This window comes from Myxocyprinus asiaticus, chromosome 37 (assembly GCF_019703515.2).
Source record: "Myxocyprinus asiaticus isolate MX2 ecotype Aquarium Trade chromosome 37, UBuf_Myxa_2, whole genome shotgun sequence".
Lineage (NCBI taxonomy): Eukaryota > Metazoa > Chordata > Actinopteri > Cypriniformes > Catostomidae > Myxocyprinus > Myxocyprinus asiaticus.
The window spans coordinates 39,229,176-39,247,999 of NC_059380.1; the positions used below are offsets into that span (position 1 = coordinate 39,229,176).

At 35.6% G+C, this 18,824-nt stretch overlaps 1 protein-coding gene across 3 annotated transcripts in view; it reads left to right on the forward strand.

Moving 5' to 3' along the window:
* LOC127427841 (spectrin beta chain, non-erythrocytic 1-like) overlaps positions 1-18,824 on the forward strand; it is a 117,429-nt gene that overhangs the window by 18,570 nt on the left and 80,035 nt on the right. The window lies entirely within an intron of this gene.

Genomic DNA, 18,824 nt, shown 5'->3' on the forward strand with positions numbered 1-18,824 from the left:
GGATGAATCTCACAAAATTGGTCAATAACATGCCCATTTTTCACCCCAAAATCAAAAGAAAAAATGCCATTACTGTTTTTTAGTTATTTTAAGGTCATCATTTTGAGATAACATTAAGCTACTAAGCTGTAAGTGCGTGATAAAACTTCATGATTATTAAATTCAAAGTCATATTTATGACTAAGATTTTCAAAATAGCTGTTAGATAAAAAGTCAATTTGTAGATAGTAAGTCATAATTATATGAGATATTAACTCTTGATGGAAAAAAAGTCATAGTTTTAAAATAAGGTTGAAATTATGAGATGGTAAGCCAATTATTAATATAATTAATAGTAAGTCATAATTAAAAAACTCAGTTATTAAATTATATTATCGTAGTATCCGAGAATGACTTTGCATCTCTTAAGTATGACATTTAATTTGATAATTGTAACTTTTTTTACCTCTTTCACTACTTTTATATCTCATAATTATTAACTTTTCTCATAAAATGACTTAAAATGTAATAATTGTAACTTATCTCATAAAAATGACTTAGTATCTCAAAATTATGACTTTGAATCTAATAAATATGACCTTTATCTCATGAATATAACTTTGTTTCTCTTAATTATGACTTGCTAAAGCACAATTTTTATCCCCATGTGGCTGAAATAGGCTCCTATATATTCCTATTTTTATTACTGTCATTTAAAAAAAGAAATTTGAAAATAAATATCAGTACTATACAGTACGATATTAAAAAAATAACAATATATTATATAAATATTTTTTACATCATGGTAGTATTGGTTGTACTCTCTTTCATTTTTGATGATTTTCATTAAGTCAGTATATTTCAGTAATTTTTTTTTTATGTACTACAGTAAAAATTACAGTAATCAGAAAGAATTACTTTTGAGAATAGGGGAATAAAAACAATGTATGACAGTAATGAGAATGTGGGGGGGAAATGTGAAAATAGGCTTCCTTTGGTTTACTTTTAAAATACAATTTATTAGTTCTATCTTTTAGTTTTGGGGTGAAATATGACCCGGACAGATTTTGTGAGATTCATCTATTAACATCTCTTGATGTAGATGCTCATTAAACTATTTTTAGTTTGGTTGGAAATCTTGCACTCTGGTTTATATCGAAAACACAGTGCACTTCTATTCTGGCAAGACATTACATTTAGCAAACAGTCTCTTTGTAAAAGTTCCCCGGGTTCAAACGAGAACAAAACAGCAAACATTTTCCAGAGTCTCCAGACCCCAGGAAGTGATGTCATAATGGAGCTTATTCTCTGGCAAGTGTGACATTCTGAGCTAATGGCAACTCCAGAGATCTAACAAAACACAGACGAGCAATTGGATCATTTGTCCCTTCTGTCTGGATGATGTCGTCAGCTTACACTGAAAGCTGAACCAATGAACTTGATGAATGAATGAACAATTTGCTCTCCATTTAATGTCAAATCTTTTTAGAAGAAACAATTGAGATATTAAAGAGCTCTTTTTGTCTTTCCTATGAGAATATTCAATATTCGCAAAATAAATCAATTCGTCCTCTGTTTGTGTCTGTCTCTGCTTAATAGTGTTGCGTGTGTAAATTGTGAGTGGTTCAAGTCTACGGTACGCCTCTAACAGCCTGGATCGTGCGTGCGGGGATTTCTCCACTATATACAGTACGTGTTCTTGATACATGGCGGCTCGCTCACATCTGTTATATCACGCTATATCATGCTAGCTGCTTGCATTTTTCCTTTCACATGGTTGTCATCCATTAAAAAAAACAACTAAACAATACATAATAATACGATCTTTTGGAGTGCTGCCTTTGTAAACAGAATTCTGGCAAAGCGGTAAGCATTTGTCAATGTGAAACACAAGCAGCTGCAGCCGTCAAGACTACTTGATGCGTGCTTGCGTTTGAAAAGTTGAGCATTTTAATTCAAAATAGATGTTTTAATTATTAAATGCACATGTATTCATTGGAGTGGTGCACAGGAGATATGGTCTAACAAAAATAGTTGTCCTCTTAAAGGAAAATTATTTACTGACATTATTTACTCACCCTCTTGTCGTTCCAAACCTGTATGCTGTTAGTTTTATCAGGGGAATGTGAAGGAGAATTTTTGAAGGATCTTTATGCAGCTCTTTTCCTTACAAGTAACAGCTCGTTCTTCATTCTGAATATTCAAACAGGCGCATCACGTTTTTGTTATGACACAAATCATTGGGGCTGGGTATTGATTCAGATTTCCCGATTCCATTCTGATTCACAAGCTCCTGATTTGATTAGACTCTGATTTTGGTTGAATTGAATATCGATTCATATGGGTATATTTTAGTATAATGTTCATTTTGCTTACAAATGAATGCAATTCTGAAAGATAATTTTTTTAGTTGTACATGGGAGCTTCCATTACAAAAATATGAATTAATTTTTATTTTTTATCATTTTGGTTACATTGTTGCTTTTTAAAAATGTACAGATCCATGTGTTCCATCAATACATATGATAGTAAACTGCAAATATGATATTTTATTACATGTTTAATGTTTAAAGGAATGTTCTGGGTTTAGTAGAAGTTAAGCTCAATCGACAGCATTTGTGGCATAATGTTGATTACCACACAAATTAATTTTGACTTATCCCTCCTTTTCTTTAAAAAAAGCAAAAATCTGTGTTACAGTGAGGTACTTACAATGTAAGCGAATGGGGGCCAATCCGTAAACATTAAAATAATCACTGTTTCAAAGGTATTGCCACTAGACGTAAACAATATGTGTGTAAACATGATTTTAGTGTGATTAAAATCACTTAATAACCTTTTCTGTGTAAAGGTATTGCCAATTTTACAACTTCGTTGCCAAGACGATGTAATGTCAACAAACCCTAAAACCCCAAAAATGACCAAAAATTACAATTTACTTTACAGCTCAAATAAAACCAACCTGATCTCATGAAAATTCGTACATATTTTACGAGTTGGCTATTTCGTACGATTTCGTTCGTATAAATTTGTACGATTTCATCATGTGCAAATGCCCGGATGTCTAATGTGAAAGCAAGCACGAGTTCCGCGCACTAGGTGTTAAGGACATGCTTATTAATATTATGCCCTTACCAAAGCCCCTTATCTAAACTTAACCAAACAGTAGAGTGTGTAAACATGATAGGAAGCTGTTGTGTGTGACAGAAGCAAGTAATTGTCATGCATTAGATGGAAATGATGTCCAGTGATGTCATTGGCTGTAGTGAAAGTCGTAGGAATTCAAACGAGTGCAGTCGCACGATATCATACGAATTAGCCAAATTTAGAAAAGTTGTATGAATCGTTACGATGTCACCGTGAGAATGTGTTGAATAATACACAAGTTTTAACGGAATTACAAACATCACATTTCTGCCTTTAAACCCTCCAAAAATTGGCCCCATTCACTTCCATTGTAAGTGCCTCACTGTAACCTCGATTCTAAGAAAAGGAATGACGAGTCTAAATTAATTTTTGTGGTTATCAATGTTATACCACAAATGCTGTCGATTGAGCTTAACTCGTATTGAACCCAGAATATTCCTTTAATGCTTAATTTATACTATTTACAAATATATACATTGATTTGTAGAACTTGAGCAAAAATTGGTACTGTCTCTTTAAGAAAACCAGCATTTCTGTGAAGAGTGTAAGTAAATGAGAACATATTAATGAGGACTCGAACAGCTTCTTTACCTCATCTCTGCTATTCATGATTATATTTGTGGTTTCTTTTTTTTCTTTTCTTTTTTTTTATCATTATTTGACTGTCAAGAACACAAAGGATATTAAACAAGACATTATTCAATAATGAATTTTATTGTATTGCATGGATCTCATCTTTGGACACACATTACACTTTCCTAAAACACAGTAAAAGGACGCAATCACTGGTGAGTGAAATCTGAACATACCAGCCAGTAGCTAATTACAATTGGAAATTTGGCGAGGGCATTATAGAGAGTTGCGCATATAGTAAAAGATTGATCTTGGGATTTAAGAAACTATATCTCGATCGTTCAAATGAAGATCGCGATGCTTTGGAAAATCAATATTTTACCCAGTCCTACAAATCTATCATATGACTTCAGAAGACTACGAATATAGCGCACGAGTCGTATTTAATACTTTTATGTTCCTTTTATGGTGTTACATTTTGCACAAGTGATGCACAAAATTGGGCATAATTGTAATTTTTGGGTGAAATATTTATTTAACTTTTCTGGTTTTCTGCACACTTCCACAAGTTTTCACAGTTAAATATTGTAAAACAATAAATGCGAAGACTGGGATTCGTTCAAATGTATGGCTCATGCTAATACTACACTAAAATAAATATTACTTTAAAGTTTTACAACGCATAGTTGTAAACTGATGTAGCCAACCTCAGTGCTACACGCAATGTCAGGAAACCGGGGTGTTGTTTTTTAAGAAGCGCGAGCAGTCTAGCCTAGCATGTTGGTCATGGGAACTTAGTAACCCTTGGAAGAGCGCAGCAGAAATGCCTAGCTTCCCTCCTGATCTTCAGGGACATGTACTTATTTTCCCGCCGTTTCCATCTGTCTGTCCATTTCTCTTCGGATGGCCTCTTTAACCAGAGTTTCTCCAGGGACCAACGATTCTTGAGATCTGAAGTCCTGTTTTAAAAGGATAATGCTAAGTTTAGTTTTGTCATGTAATTTAATCAATCACTGAAACAAACCGAATGAAGTTTCTTGTCATGCCATGTGTGGGAATTGTTTTATCTGGCAGAGCGATGACATAATGAGGGAATTGTTACAAAAATCTTGCCTAGAACTTTTTATAGTTGGCAAAAGCATCAACATCTGTTTTGTATCCCATGCTTTGACGTCACAGATTCTTCTAATTTACCTATTGTTATTTTGCATGTGGAATATGTTTTTATTGAGGAACAGGCCTGACATTATGGGGTGCCGATCGAGGTAATGGGTCTCATTAGATGCCTGTAATGGTTTTTGATGGCCTTTGTGCTTCATAATAGAATCATGAAGAATTTAGTTTTGGTTCAACATCATCTAAGTGCAGCTAAAGTCTCTCTAACAAGTCAGTCCACTGTCGAACATCTTTGGAACACTCCCAGGAGACTATTTCCAGTCATGGCAGTGCAGCTCCTATCTACTTGAGGGAACACCTGTCCATTGACCGTTGGGTGCTTAGAGCTCCTGTGTTGGACGTTCCAATTTCTCCCATTCATTTTAATAGAAGTGGACCTTCTCTACTAAATAAATAGTCTCTGGTGCAGCATAAATGTTTTCTCAATGTTTATTCGGAACCCTGTGGTTAGACATATCAGAAACGCAGATACTGCTGAACCAATTCAATATAACAGTTTTGTCAGATACAAATACCGATTTTAACAACAAAAATAAAAAAACCTTTAGGCCTATACAGATATTTTGCCATGTAGCTTTTCAGATTTAATTTGTTTTGGTAGGTATTTCTTTATAATCTAAATAGAAAAAAATATCATAAACTTTTTATAACTCAATAAATGTAGATAAACCATTGGTTTTTCATATCAGTGTTTTCATGCTTATAACCGATATGCTGTTGGTTTTAATTTGGTCTGTAATTGTCCATTAAATGTAGGTGGATGATACATCAGTGCATCCCTACTAAGATATAAAAAAAAGTTACGATACAAGTCTTTGTACACTGTAGAAAAGTATAGTGATTATATTTGGATAACGAATTGAGTTGGTAATACTGATATTGTACAGCTGACATAGCAACATTGGCTCAACCATTGGCGTGAGTTTGGGGCGGAACTATCTGCTTGTTGACCAATGGAAGACGGTGGGGACTGTTCAGGAAAATTGTTCGAAAACTACATTTTACAATTCCGATTGCTGACGCTAGTGGTGCAGAAATTATGTACTTTTAATAACATTAATTAATTTAATAACTAAATTAATTAAACATTAAATTAGCCTAACTAAATTCATTTAGTTTTCCCTGTGTTGTCCTTGTATCCAATTTATTGTATCGAAATTGGTGTCAAGAATCATGAAATTTCACTGGTGTTGGTACAGTATGAGCCACTGAAATGTTTGGTTTGTGACAAACCCACTTGTGGTGATGGCTGGTGACCAGACCCAGTTTCTCCAAAATGATCTTCGTCTGTTTGATATCTAGAGTCTTAAGGGTGGCACAGACACAGGCGGCAGAACCAGATGGCGCTTCTTATTTGCTACTGGCTTTTTCTGTTCAGTGTTGGCCACGTTGTTACTTAGCAACACTAAAATCTAAAGAGGAAGCAATGCCCTAGAAATTTTAGATGCAGTTTAAGGGAACGTTTTACAATGGACATTGAAAATACTTCATGGTTTTCAAGGGTCTTTGCTTGATTACCATTGTGCACATTTTGGAAAAGTCTTGGATGCATTCCAATCCCATAAGTCCAGTTCGGTGTCCAGACTTGGGATATGCAAAACTTCATATTTTCGAAACCAACTAGTCGATGGGTTGCTTGAACGACTAGCCTGCTGACTAATTGTTCTAAAAGAAGCCCTGTATAATTGAATTGGTTTTGGGTGACCCTGAACAGACGCATTACTTTGGGGCCGTATAAATATAATGCACATTCTTGCATTCCAAAACAACTAGATGGAGCGCAACAGAGTGGGACAGAATGCCGGCCAGGGACAAGTATTTTTAATAGGACCACATCCACACTAATATATTTTTGTGTGAAAATGCATAAATTTTGCAACGTTTACACCTTACTATGCAGGTATCGATTCTGATTTCCCGATTTGGTTCTATTCTGATTTACAAGTTCGATTTGATTCCGATTTAGATACTATTTGATTTCATTCTGATTACTTAGGTATATTTTAGTTATAATGTCTATTTTGTTTTTAGAAATTCTCAGCTAATTCTTTTAATTATATAGGGACCTTTTACCTTGGTACATTACTGAAAAAACATTTTATCAAATTAACAACAGGCCCCAAACTATACAGTTCATATGATATTTATTGAACAGATAGAATAATCAACACAACCAAAACTGAAGTAAACCTAAATAAAAGTAAAAGATTGGGATTGTAATAATTAATAAAGCAGGATCTTTCAAATGAAGATCATATTGAAGCCCAGGTCCCAACAGAGATGAGGGAAATAATTTTTTTTATTTTGACTCTATAGCTCAAAATTGTGACTTTTCTTTCTTGTAATTGCAAGTTTATTTCTTGCAACTGTGAAAAATAAAGTCGCAGTATAACCTCAAAAAGTGTGAGATGTAAACGTAAAATTGCAAATTATAAAGTCACAATTGTTAGCGTATATCTATAATGTCTCAATTGCAAAGTAAAATCAGTAGCGAGTTGTACTTGTAGTGGTGATGGCTTAGTGGGCTAAAGCACATAACTGGTAATCAGAAGGTTGTTGGTTCAATCCCCACAGCTATCACCATTGTGTCCTTGAGCAAGGCACTTAACTCCAGGCTGCTCTGGGGGGATTGTCCCTGTAATAAGTGCACTGTAAGTCACTTTAGATAAAAGCGTCTGCCAAATGCATAAATGTAAATGTACTTGTGAGATACAAACATGCAAATATCAGTTTTAAAGTATTAGTTTATTTCTTGTTATTGTGAAAAATAGTCGCAATTGTGAGATAGAATAAACGTACAATTGCGAGATATAAACTTGAAATTGCAAGATAAAAAGTCGTAATTTCGAGATAATTGCAAGATACAGAATTAAGTTGCATTTGCGAGATATAAAGTCGGAGTTGCGAGAAATAAAGTCACAATTGTGAGATATAAAGTTACAATTACATTTTTTTGTAATTTTTAAATCAACTTTTTTAAATTTTGAGGCAGGATCAAGGCATCATAAGATCTTGAGTCATCGTAAAATCTATATTTTTACTCCAGCTTTTTTTTTTTTTTTACTTTACAGGGTGTCAATGTAACATCGAAATGTTACTGGATGCTCAAGAAGAGTTAAAGCTCTGCTGCTAAAAAAATCTAAACTAAATAAAAGCTTAAACTAGTAGACCTCATTTATCGACTAGTCAACCATTGTGACCCATCTCTACTCCAGACACCCAAATTATCTCAGCTTGCCCACAAAAGGTGGGATATTTCAGATTAAGAATGCCAAGCAACACGCCACACATATCAAGCATATTGGCTCTTAGAGAACACAATAAAAGAGATATCTCGCTGTAAGGATGGTGGTTGAGGCGCCGTTGGCTTCTGGTGTATTCTGCAGGGAGTGTGTCCTATTGTAGAGCATGTGTGTGTGGGTGTGTGCGGACAGGCACAAACTGGTCTAGAGCGAGTAAGAGTGTGTGTGTGTGTGTGTGTGTGTGTGTGTGTGTGTGTGTGTGTGTGTGTGTGTGTGTGTGTGTGTGTGTGTGTGCTCTGCGTGGGCTGCAACAGGAGTTGGAGGAGTTCAACAGAATGAAGGGATCGGCCCACTCCTCCATCAGTGGGCCAGAGTAATGTCACAGTAACCTAGGCAACTCATTGTGAAGCAGAACGCCCGTAACATCCCACGCATATCCATCAGAATCATACGATTTGTTTATTTCTCTGTTATAGCCGTTTCTGCTTTTGTGAAATGCAATGAGAGGGCCCTTCTTTCTCTTACAAATATTTATCATGGTTTTCTGCCAAAATACCATCATTACTTGTTACTATCACTCTAGATATTGCTGATAGTTAGGGTTAGTGTTTTAAACAACTGCTAACTGTAATTATTATTTAACTTCGGCATGTAAAGCCTAACTTATTCCATGAAAGAAGCCAAACAATTTTCTCGAGAGATGGGCTTCAAAGTTATCCATTTTTAACTATAGTAACCTTGGTAACTTCTCAGCTGGCACGTGGGATTGTAAATAAAAAACGTCACGTCCAAACTATGCCCACGATTACTTTTAAACGATCATCAACACTCTTCGACTAGTCGAGTTCTCCTAGGTCAAGCATACAGAGATGTGCACGATCCGGAGAAATAGCACCAAACAAACACCTTGGCAGAACAGAAACGTCACTGCATTTCGTCATCGTTGTTAAGTGAAGTAAAAAAAGGCTGTTCGCCCAGTAAGTATAAATTAGCCTTAACTCTGCACTATTTGTTTTATACACATGAATGATATCTCAGATCATTCTGTTTGTTGACAACAGGTTTGCTGTTACCAACCCGATCTCATGAAAAGTCGTACATAATTTACGAGTTGGCTATTTCTTATGGTCTCGAACAAAGTTGTTCGCATACGGAAGCGCGAGTTCAGCGCATGAGGCATTAAGGACATACTTATTAATATTATAAGATAATATTATAATATTATCTAAACCTAACCGATCAGTAGTGTATGTAAACATGATAGGAAGCTGTTGTGTGTGACAGAATAAAGTAATTGTCACATATTAGATGGAAACGATGTCCAGCGACGTCATTGGCTTTAGTGAAATTTGTAGGAATTCAAACGAGTGCAGTCACATGATATCATACGAATTAGCCAAATTTAGAAAAGTCGTACGAATCCTGATGATTTCGCCATGAGAGTGTGTTGGCTGTTACTTATATAAGTCTTTGGACTTAAAGCTGAAGTGTGTAATTTCTGCTCACAAGTTTCACCAAACATAATTGCAAAAATAAACATGTTTTCAATCAGCTTGATCGAACAAATGTTATTTTCATGAATCTGATAGCGCCACCGAGACAGCTTTCGGGAAAATTAAGCTACAAATTTCTTAGCTGTCTCTGTATTATAGGCTGGAATAGAAAAAAGTATTTCACATCAAAAAAGTAACACACTAAAGTACTTTAAGATTTTCCCCTGGTCGACAATAAAGCGGGTGAAAAAATTTGATTGTCTTACAGTAAGCCACACCCCAGCAGCCGCATAGCAACACTCTGGCATTGTTTTAGCAAGAACCACTCATATTTGCTTCAGAAAATGTAAATATCTAATTGTTACTGTAAAATCATAATATATATAACATCTTCTTAAAGAAATGGGGCCCTTTCATGTATAAAATAAATTAAGAAATCCAGACAGCTTTATATGTTTATCACCACAATGGATGTACGAAACTGATGTTTTATAAGATGGCAAAAATGTGCGGCAAATTTGCAATGAACTCCTGGTTTTGTCCAATAAGAGTTTGGTTATCATTACCATGAAAGATATTCTGTACAAGAATGTCCCTTCTCACCTAGTAAATAATGTATGTCTCAGAAGCCATATGGATTTTAAATATACATTAACATCTGCACAGCATGTGAGGATAAATTCACAGGCATTTAAAGTCAACGGCCGCAGCACTGAGGTGTTACGAAACTCGCATGCTCTCAGGAAACGCACAAATGCCTTTTTTTATATATATATATACAGAGAAACACATTAAAATGACTCAGACAGCTTTATGCGCCAATAATAAAAAGACACACTGAGTCTGATGGCTTTACACACAAAAGGGCTCTTTCACTCATTTGGTAACACTGAGGTTACCAAGGACGCTGGTGATTATACACGTTTGCACTCAAACTGTTACGAACTAAAGCTCCACTCGTGTGAAGAATAAAAATTACCTCTCTAATGCTGAGATATGTGCTAAATCTTGGTGTGATTGTAAGTTGACAAATGGACATTTAAAATGAAGATTTTAAGAGATAGGTTAAAATTGATATGGATAGTGTATGTTTTTCACCATTTCTTTTAGTTAACTTTAAGAGGTCATGAAACAGCACATTAATTATGAAACAATTAAAAATTGGGGATTTTCATTTTTGGGCAAACTAACACTGTCAAGTAGTTTTAGATAAAGTTTAACATGTCTGTTTTGCTATTAATGTATTTTGACACATTGTGTGTGACTTTTCGACTCACATTTGCTAGCATCCTCTCATTTAAGTAAAGAGTTCAAATATTGTATGCTTATAAATGCTGCAAATATCCCATTATTTAGAGGCACTGCAAGACTGAACAAATGTACTTTATAGTTCCACATAAACAAGTTTAATTCACGAGTTTGCGTGCCCCTATAATCTTTGCGTGAATGGTAAAATTGGTTTGGCTTGCTGTCCATAATGGAGGAGCTCGAGGAGGCGACTTGAAACTCGAGCGAATTTATAACCCCCCATACTAGTAAGGATGGAGATAGTAGTCTGGGCCGATGTAAAGAGTTGGGAGAGCTGACGTTATGATGAGGTAAGAGGTCGCTTTTATATACTGGTAATTAATTGGAAGATTAGATGGGTGTGCTCCTCCTGAATTTACGTTTATTAACTTAATTTAATAGTAGGAGGTAAAACTCTCCCTCCTCCCGACTTAAAAGCTTGAAAATGGCTTTCTTACTTCCTGTTGATGTGATTAGCAACATTTACAAGGATCCCTAAGAGGTTTAGAAATGGATTTTGTGTGTCGCTCCACAAGACTCAATAATCTGTGATCAAATTGAGAGTTTTTTAATTACATTTTTAAAGTAACATGTAAATATATCGTCAGTCATTTTTGAAAATAGACCTGCATTTAGATAATGCAACAGAATTTCTATCCACATTTTTCATTCATTGTTCAACAATTAAAATAGATAAAAGTTTTTGTTTTGGGACAAAATCTGTGTTCTTTGCTGTCCTGCCAAATTATATAAATATGGTGTTTTTATTTTTGATAGATTACTAACCCTAACTCCATATTGATGTGCTTCTCAAACCAAATATTCGTGGTTTTAGCTGACAGCTGAGTCCTAAAGTCTTTTTTATTTATTTTAATATGTTAACTCTAAGCCCAGGAATCCGGTTTGTCATGAAAGTCTTTATGAAATCGCATGTTCATTGAGAGTATATTCTTTGTTTTCATGCGACACTGCCCTCTCCTGGAGGTCAAACGCTTTGGCCTCATGCTAACATTTAAATATTCTTAGCGTGTTACCATTTTCTTGTCTTTTCCCAAATGTTCCAACTGTATTGTCATCCGATGTGTTAAGAATGCCTTCTGCATTGTCTTCTATGCATCTCCCACCAAGATACTTGGCTAGAGAGTCCGGATACTAAAACACAATGCTGTCATAACACTTTGAAGATTTGATCCGTCACGGATGGTTTTGTGCTACAGTATTCACAGTAGGCGTACGGAACTGGTTTGCATTCATTGGCTGCAATTGTGATATTTCTCTCAGTTCACTAAGAGGGGTCGTTTTGCACCCCCCACCACCCAAATTTGTCCTGAGAACCTTTCACATGAAATACTTTGACCAGAGTTGAAGTTTCCGGATTCATACTCTTTAATAATGGCTGCTTTACTGTGCTCTAAAAGAGGGTTTGACGGTTTCCACCTCATGGGGAGTAAGAGGGAGGCAGAATATAAATGAAATAGCAACAGAGGGCATTTGTGAAAGCACTGCCAGTGATAGCCGCATTTCCTGGAGAATATAGGGTGGCCGGAATCATTGACCGCGTAAATAGAGGGAGATAATTTTGCGTGATAATTTTAGGAAGAGACTATCTTCAAAATCACACATTAATCAATGACAAATTGATATTTCAAAGTATTGCCATATTTTACGTCACAGTGGAGTGTTTGCCTCAGTCACCATTCACATTCATTGTGTCTTTTTTCCATACAGTAAAAGTGATTGGTGACTCTGGCTAACATACCGCCTAATATCTCCTCCTAATGGTGACTGTGGCTAACAGTCATACGGATTTTGAAAAACATGCGGGTAATTGAATTTTTGGGTGAGCTAACCCTATAACCACTAAGGGTGCTGAAAAGTTTATTGCGTTATACAGTATTGCACTCAGGGACCAAAAACGAAGTGTTTTTCATTGGGTTCGTTCCGAGTAAAAACTGTATTTTTTCATTCGGATTCCAAATGGTAACCGGTTAGAACAAAATAAAAGAACGGTTAATAATGTTGAAATACCAATTGTAGTGTTGCCAGACCTCACAACAGAAACAAGCAACCTGGTCTGGAAAAACAAGCTCAAAATAAGCCACTTTCCTCACCAAAATAAGTGAAAATAAGCAGTTAATTTGTTTGCTGTGTGGTGGATGCATCAGCATAGAAATAATAACAAGCATAGAGTTAATTAACAGTTAAGCATCATTGTAATTACAGATGTAATTGCTTCTCAGTCAAAACCCGGCAGTATCAAATCTGTATTAATGCATCATATCTAACAATAATTCAGTGAAGACTTGGAAACAACTGAGAAATGTACTTTTCCACTAATTAACGTTTTCCTTGTATCTTAATTAGCCGTGTATTTACAGTATATGTACAGTAGTAATTATACATAGTTGTTAAAAAGGTCTTCATTCAGAGAATGCGACATCCACAAAGGGCAATTAGGCAAAGAAATGTGTGATGCAGCAGTTTCCTTCAGGATTAAAGCACATGTTTCAGGCAACGTTTCGGGTAGTTCCTAAAATTTACTGTTATGTACGCTTTGGCTTTATGAATAAATTATCGGAACTAAATTAATCGGTTATTAACCGTTTACCAGCATTTAAAAATAACGTTTTCACTCTGGAACAATTGAAAATCATTTTGTTCCTGTTTTTGGTTACGCTCTTTAAAAAATGTAGTTAGTTTTTGGTATTTGTTTTCATTCCTTGAACCGTTTTTAGTCATTGATTGCAATGTTTTACCTCACAATAATACTGCATTGGTAATTTTATGCCAAGAATGGTTTTTTAGTTATATTCCTCACATTAATATTTTTGAGAGCTAAATGCTAAGGGCTAATCTTTTTCGACAGGCCAGATCATACCATTAAAACTATTTTTCAATTTTTAAACCTAGCTATCAAAATATGATGAAAATTGGTCTAAACCACAATAACTGTTTTTACGTTAGATTCGGGTTTTTTTTCTTTCAACGATGGCATTTAATCTCATTAGCTGTATTGTTAGCACTGATTTTTTAGCGCTGTAGTATCAAAGCAGTTTGATAAAAGATCTTAATACTGTTGTTTACAAGCTAAATACATCTGTGGAGAGAAATGGAAGGAGAAACTGACTTTAATAGTCTTTGAGAGGAAGAGAAAGGAAGATTAAAACAAGGATGGTCGTGATAACAGTAGATTAGCGCATCTGAAAGCTAATGATTAAGTCGATGTCGCTGCAGCCTCTGGGTGTATGCCAGCTCTAGGGCTATAAAAAGCTCTGCAGACAGGACTAGCGCGGCTCAGCGTTCATGCTAATGCCAGCTTTGACCTCAGCAATATGGACGGATGCACACTGACACTCACATAAACACATGCTAGCATTTAGCTAGCTAACAAGCCCTGGTCTTTACTGTAACCTGTATCATTTTTCAAACACTGAGACCATTAGCATTATGTCACACTTAAATCATCACAGTGATGTTGGTTTAGATATGTACTTAGCTGTAGACATTTACAAAAAACATACTGTGGTGGTTTCGTGCTTCATGATGTATCAGATGGTAATTACCATGGTATTTTGGTACATTACCATAGTTCCATATTTATATGCCATGTTATTTGATATTTCAAAGGATAGCCTTGGTTTTACCACAGTAAATATACTGAAAACCAGTTGAAAGTACTGTGGTACTTTTTGGCAGTTGTAAATGATTCATTGGTGCACGTCATTCTGAAGGAAAATAAATGTTTGTTTTCATAATCTTTCATAAAATGTAATAACTTGCTCCGCCTCTGGAAAGACTTAACTTTTCAGCTGGCTTCAATGATCCCTCCTTCAACCCCTCCACTACAACCACCTGTCGTATAGAGATACTTTTCACCATTCAATTATTTCCCAATGGAAACAGTCCAGAAAGTTCCACCCTTCATGTTTTTCTCGTCGAATATCCTATTTCACTTGGAAATACGTTATATTACTGAAGTTAAAAGGGTTTCTAACACATTTAATGTTTGACTTTTAATGATACTGTAAGTTACCTCAAATAATACTATGGTATAACCATCATGGTAGTGTCTAAAAAAATCCCATGTTAATGCCATGTTTTTACTATGTATATTTTTATGGTAATATCATGGTGCTTTTTCTGTGAGGGGAAGCTTATACAGGAAATCATCAAAAAGATTGCGCAAGTTGCGCAGACTTTTTTGTTGTGTAAACAAATAAACACTGTCCATTTTCGATAGTGTCAGAGTCAGAGAGGATGGTAATGTTGTGCCAGTCAGTCGATACATCACAGAGTGCACTTGGCCGAAGATTTTACTGCAGAGCACATGCTCTCGTTTGACTTAGTGCATCTGATAGACACTGGAAAATCAATAAGAAATGTGTGTTTTGTCTTTTAGCCAGACAAACTAATCAGTCTAGCTGACGTACTGACGTGAGGATGTCTCCAGTCAGGTCACCTGCTGTCTTTACTGTTTAGTACACTAAATATATGCATTACTTGCTTACTTGCAAATTAGATTCACTCCAGTTTAAACTTCTTTCTGTATAAGTAATATTTGTGAAATCTGATGAGTAATTTTGAGGGCATGCCTTTCTGTTTGTGTAAACCCTTACAAAAAAAATCTAAACTAGCCTCAAACTTACCACTCATTATTTTCACATGCAAATGAGCTTGTGCTTCGCCGCAAATGTTTGCAGCTCTTCACCAGTAGTGGTGAACCTCCGGCAAACCTTTGGTAACAATGGACAGATTGCCGCAAAGCTAATTTGCATGTGAAAATTATCTGTGGTATTTGCGGCAAATTTGGAGTGAACTCTCAATTTTTGTAAGGGAATGTGTATGTTTCCCCCAGGTACCATGGTATTACCTTAAAAATTTACCATTATAGTCTTTAAAGAAATTGATTTTACCATTATTACATTTGGTGGTATATACCCATAATTAAAAATTAAAAGTTTTGCTTACAATAAAATTACTGTGGTACAATGGTACAGTGATGGCTGCAAATGATAATACTGTGGTATTTTGACATATACCATGGTACTGTAATTCCATTTACCATGATATCCAAGGTACATCCAAGAATACCATGGAACTAACGGTACATGTCCAAAAACTAGGTAGAACTATGGTACAGTGTCCAAAAAAATTGTTGGTACCATGGCACATGTCCGAAAAACATGGTAGAACTATGGTAGGTGTCCAAAACCGTGGTGAAACTATGGTAGAGTGTCCAAAAATTGTGGTAGTACCATGGTAGGTGTCCAAAAGCATGGTAGTTTCATGTTAAACATTGAAAGACTTGGCAGTACCATGGTACAATGTCCAAAAAACAGGGTATTATCATGGTACATGTCCAAAAAACATGGTATTATCATGGTACATAAACTTGGTAGTACCATGGAACATGTCCAAAACACATGGTAGTACCATGGTAAGTGTCCCAAAACATGGTAGAACTATGGTACAGTGTCCAAAAACATGGTAATATCATAGTAAATGTCGAAAATCTTGGTAGTACCATGGTACACATCCAAAAACATGGTAGAACTATGGTACATATCCAAAAAACTTGGTAGAACTATGTTACAATGTTCAAGTAACATGGTAGAACCATGGTACAGTGTCCAAAAACATGGTGGTTTCCTGGTGACTGCCGAAAGACTTGGTAGTACCATGGTACATGTCTAAAAAGCATGGTATTATCATGGGACAAGGTCCAAAAACATGGTATTACCATGGTACATGACCAAAAACATGGTAGTACCACAATACATGTCCAAAAAACATGGTAGTATCATGGTAAATGTCAGAAAAACTTGGTAGTACCATGGTACACATCCAAAGAACATGGTAGCACCATGGTACATGTCTACAAATCATGGTATTACCATGGTACATGTCCAAATAACATGGTAGTACCATGGGACAGTGTCCAAAAAGCATGGTAGTATCATGGTACCTGTCTAAAGAACTTGGAAAGAAACTATGGTACAGTGCCCAAAAATATGGTTGTACCTTGATACTTGTCTAAAAACATGGTAATAACATGTTAACAGTGCCCAAAAACATGCTAGTACCATGGTAATACCATGTTTTTGGATGTGTATCATGGTATAACCATAGTATTCTTTGAAGTACCCTATAGTACCATTTAAATACCATGGTAAATGAATTCCCTAACCAAAATTACTAAAGAGGAAAATGTTTCTTGGACATGTATCATTGTCTATGACATGTAAACACCATGGTGCATGAATATTGTACAGTACCATGGAATCACCATTTGATATCATCACTGTACCATGGTACCACCACAGCACTTTTTTAAGAGTATGATAATCAAAGAATACCATATAGTGTACAGTACATAGTACAGCACTATGAAATATTTTACATTTACATTTATGCATTTGGCAGACGCTTTTATACAAAGTGACTTACAGTGCCCTTATTACAGGGACAATCCCCCTGGAGCAACCTGGAGTTAAGTGCCTTGCTCAAGGACACAATGTATTGTGCCAAATATATAACCATCAACGTACCTGTGCATGGTACCACCACAGTACTTTTTGTAAGGGGTACATCATTGTGATATACAATGTTGTTTTTACTCTTTTGACCACAAAGATAGACTATATATCTTTGTCCTTGCTTTCTGTGTCATCTTGCTCATTGGTTGTCGTTCTGCGTGGGTATCTACTCCAAACCCAAATCTCTCCACTCTTCAGATGTGAAAAACCCATCCCAACGGCACAGTTATATTTAGCTGACTGTGCCACTACCAGCCATTTCTGGGACACGGGTGTTACTCTAACACATAAGTGAGTTGTACATGATGAAATGCCCTGGAAACGCTCAGTTTTTTCAAGAGAATTGCACCATGCCATTGTAGTAACCAAGTGGCCTTCTGTGAGATTTTAGCGAAGCGTTGTTCCTGACAATTGAAGAGAGGCAGGCGAGCTGAAATACTCGGTGTTGCGTGGGAGGTATTTAAAGTAAAAAATCTCACAGGAATACAACAGCACTCTTTATTTTGTACAAGTTAAACCTTATGGTAGCAATTAGAAAGATAAATGCTGTTTTTCAGAAGTGAGGCCCACACTCAGCATGCAACGCTCAATGCATGGAATGCCACCACTGATTTTCCCTGTGTTTTAGTTTTGCAAGGGCGATTTTGTGGCATTTGTCAGGTTTGCAGAGGGCCTCACACCATCGTTATTATCATTTACTAAAATTACGAAGACTAAAATTAGCAGTGAAAAATATTTTCATTAAAATTAAAATGCCAGTTTAAGTTTGTTTAATTTTAATTTTTAATTTTCAATTAAAATATGAAAAACGCCAGACAACCCTTAAAAAAAACCCCAGCTAAAACCAGACTGAGCTGGTTGGCTGGTCTTAGCTGGTTTAAGCTGGTCTCCCAGCCTGCACAGTTTAAAAGTTCTCAAAACCACTCTAAAACCAGCCAACTGACCAGCCTGACCAAGCTGGGAGTTTCTTTTTTTCTTTTTTTTTTTGCAACGCATTTGTCATTGGCATCAAATACTGCAGCAGTATTATTATGAATTAAAATTGTATTTGATTTAATTGATAAACTTTGACAATTTTTATTTGAGTCTGATGAAAATGTCACCATAGACGGATGAAACAATTTGTGTTGCAGTGTTACAAGGGATGACAACTAATACTTTACTGAAACAACATAAAACTACATAGAAATAGTCTGTGTGTGTGTGTGTGTGTGTGTGTGTGTGTGTGTGTGTGTGTGTGTGTATATATATATATATATATATATATATATATATATATATATATATATATATATATATCAAATAAATTATGGCCCATTTAAAGTAAACTGAAATTGTACACCAAAGTACATGGTTGATAAAAGAAAGAAAAAAAGCAAACTTTTCAAAAC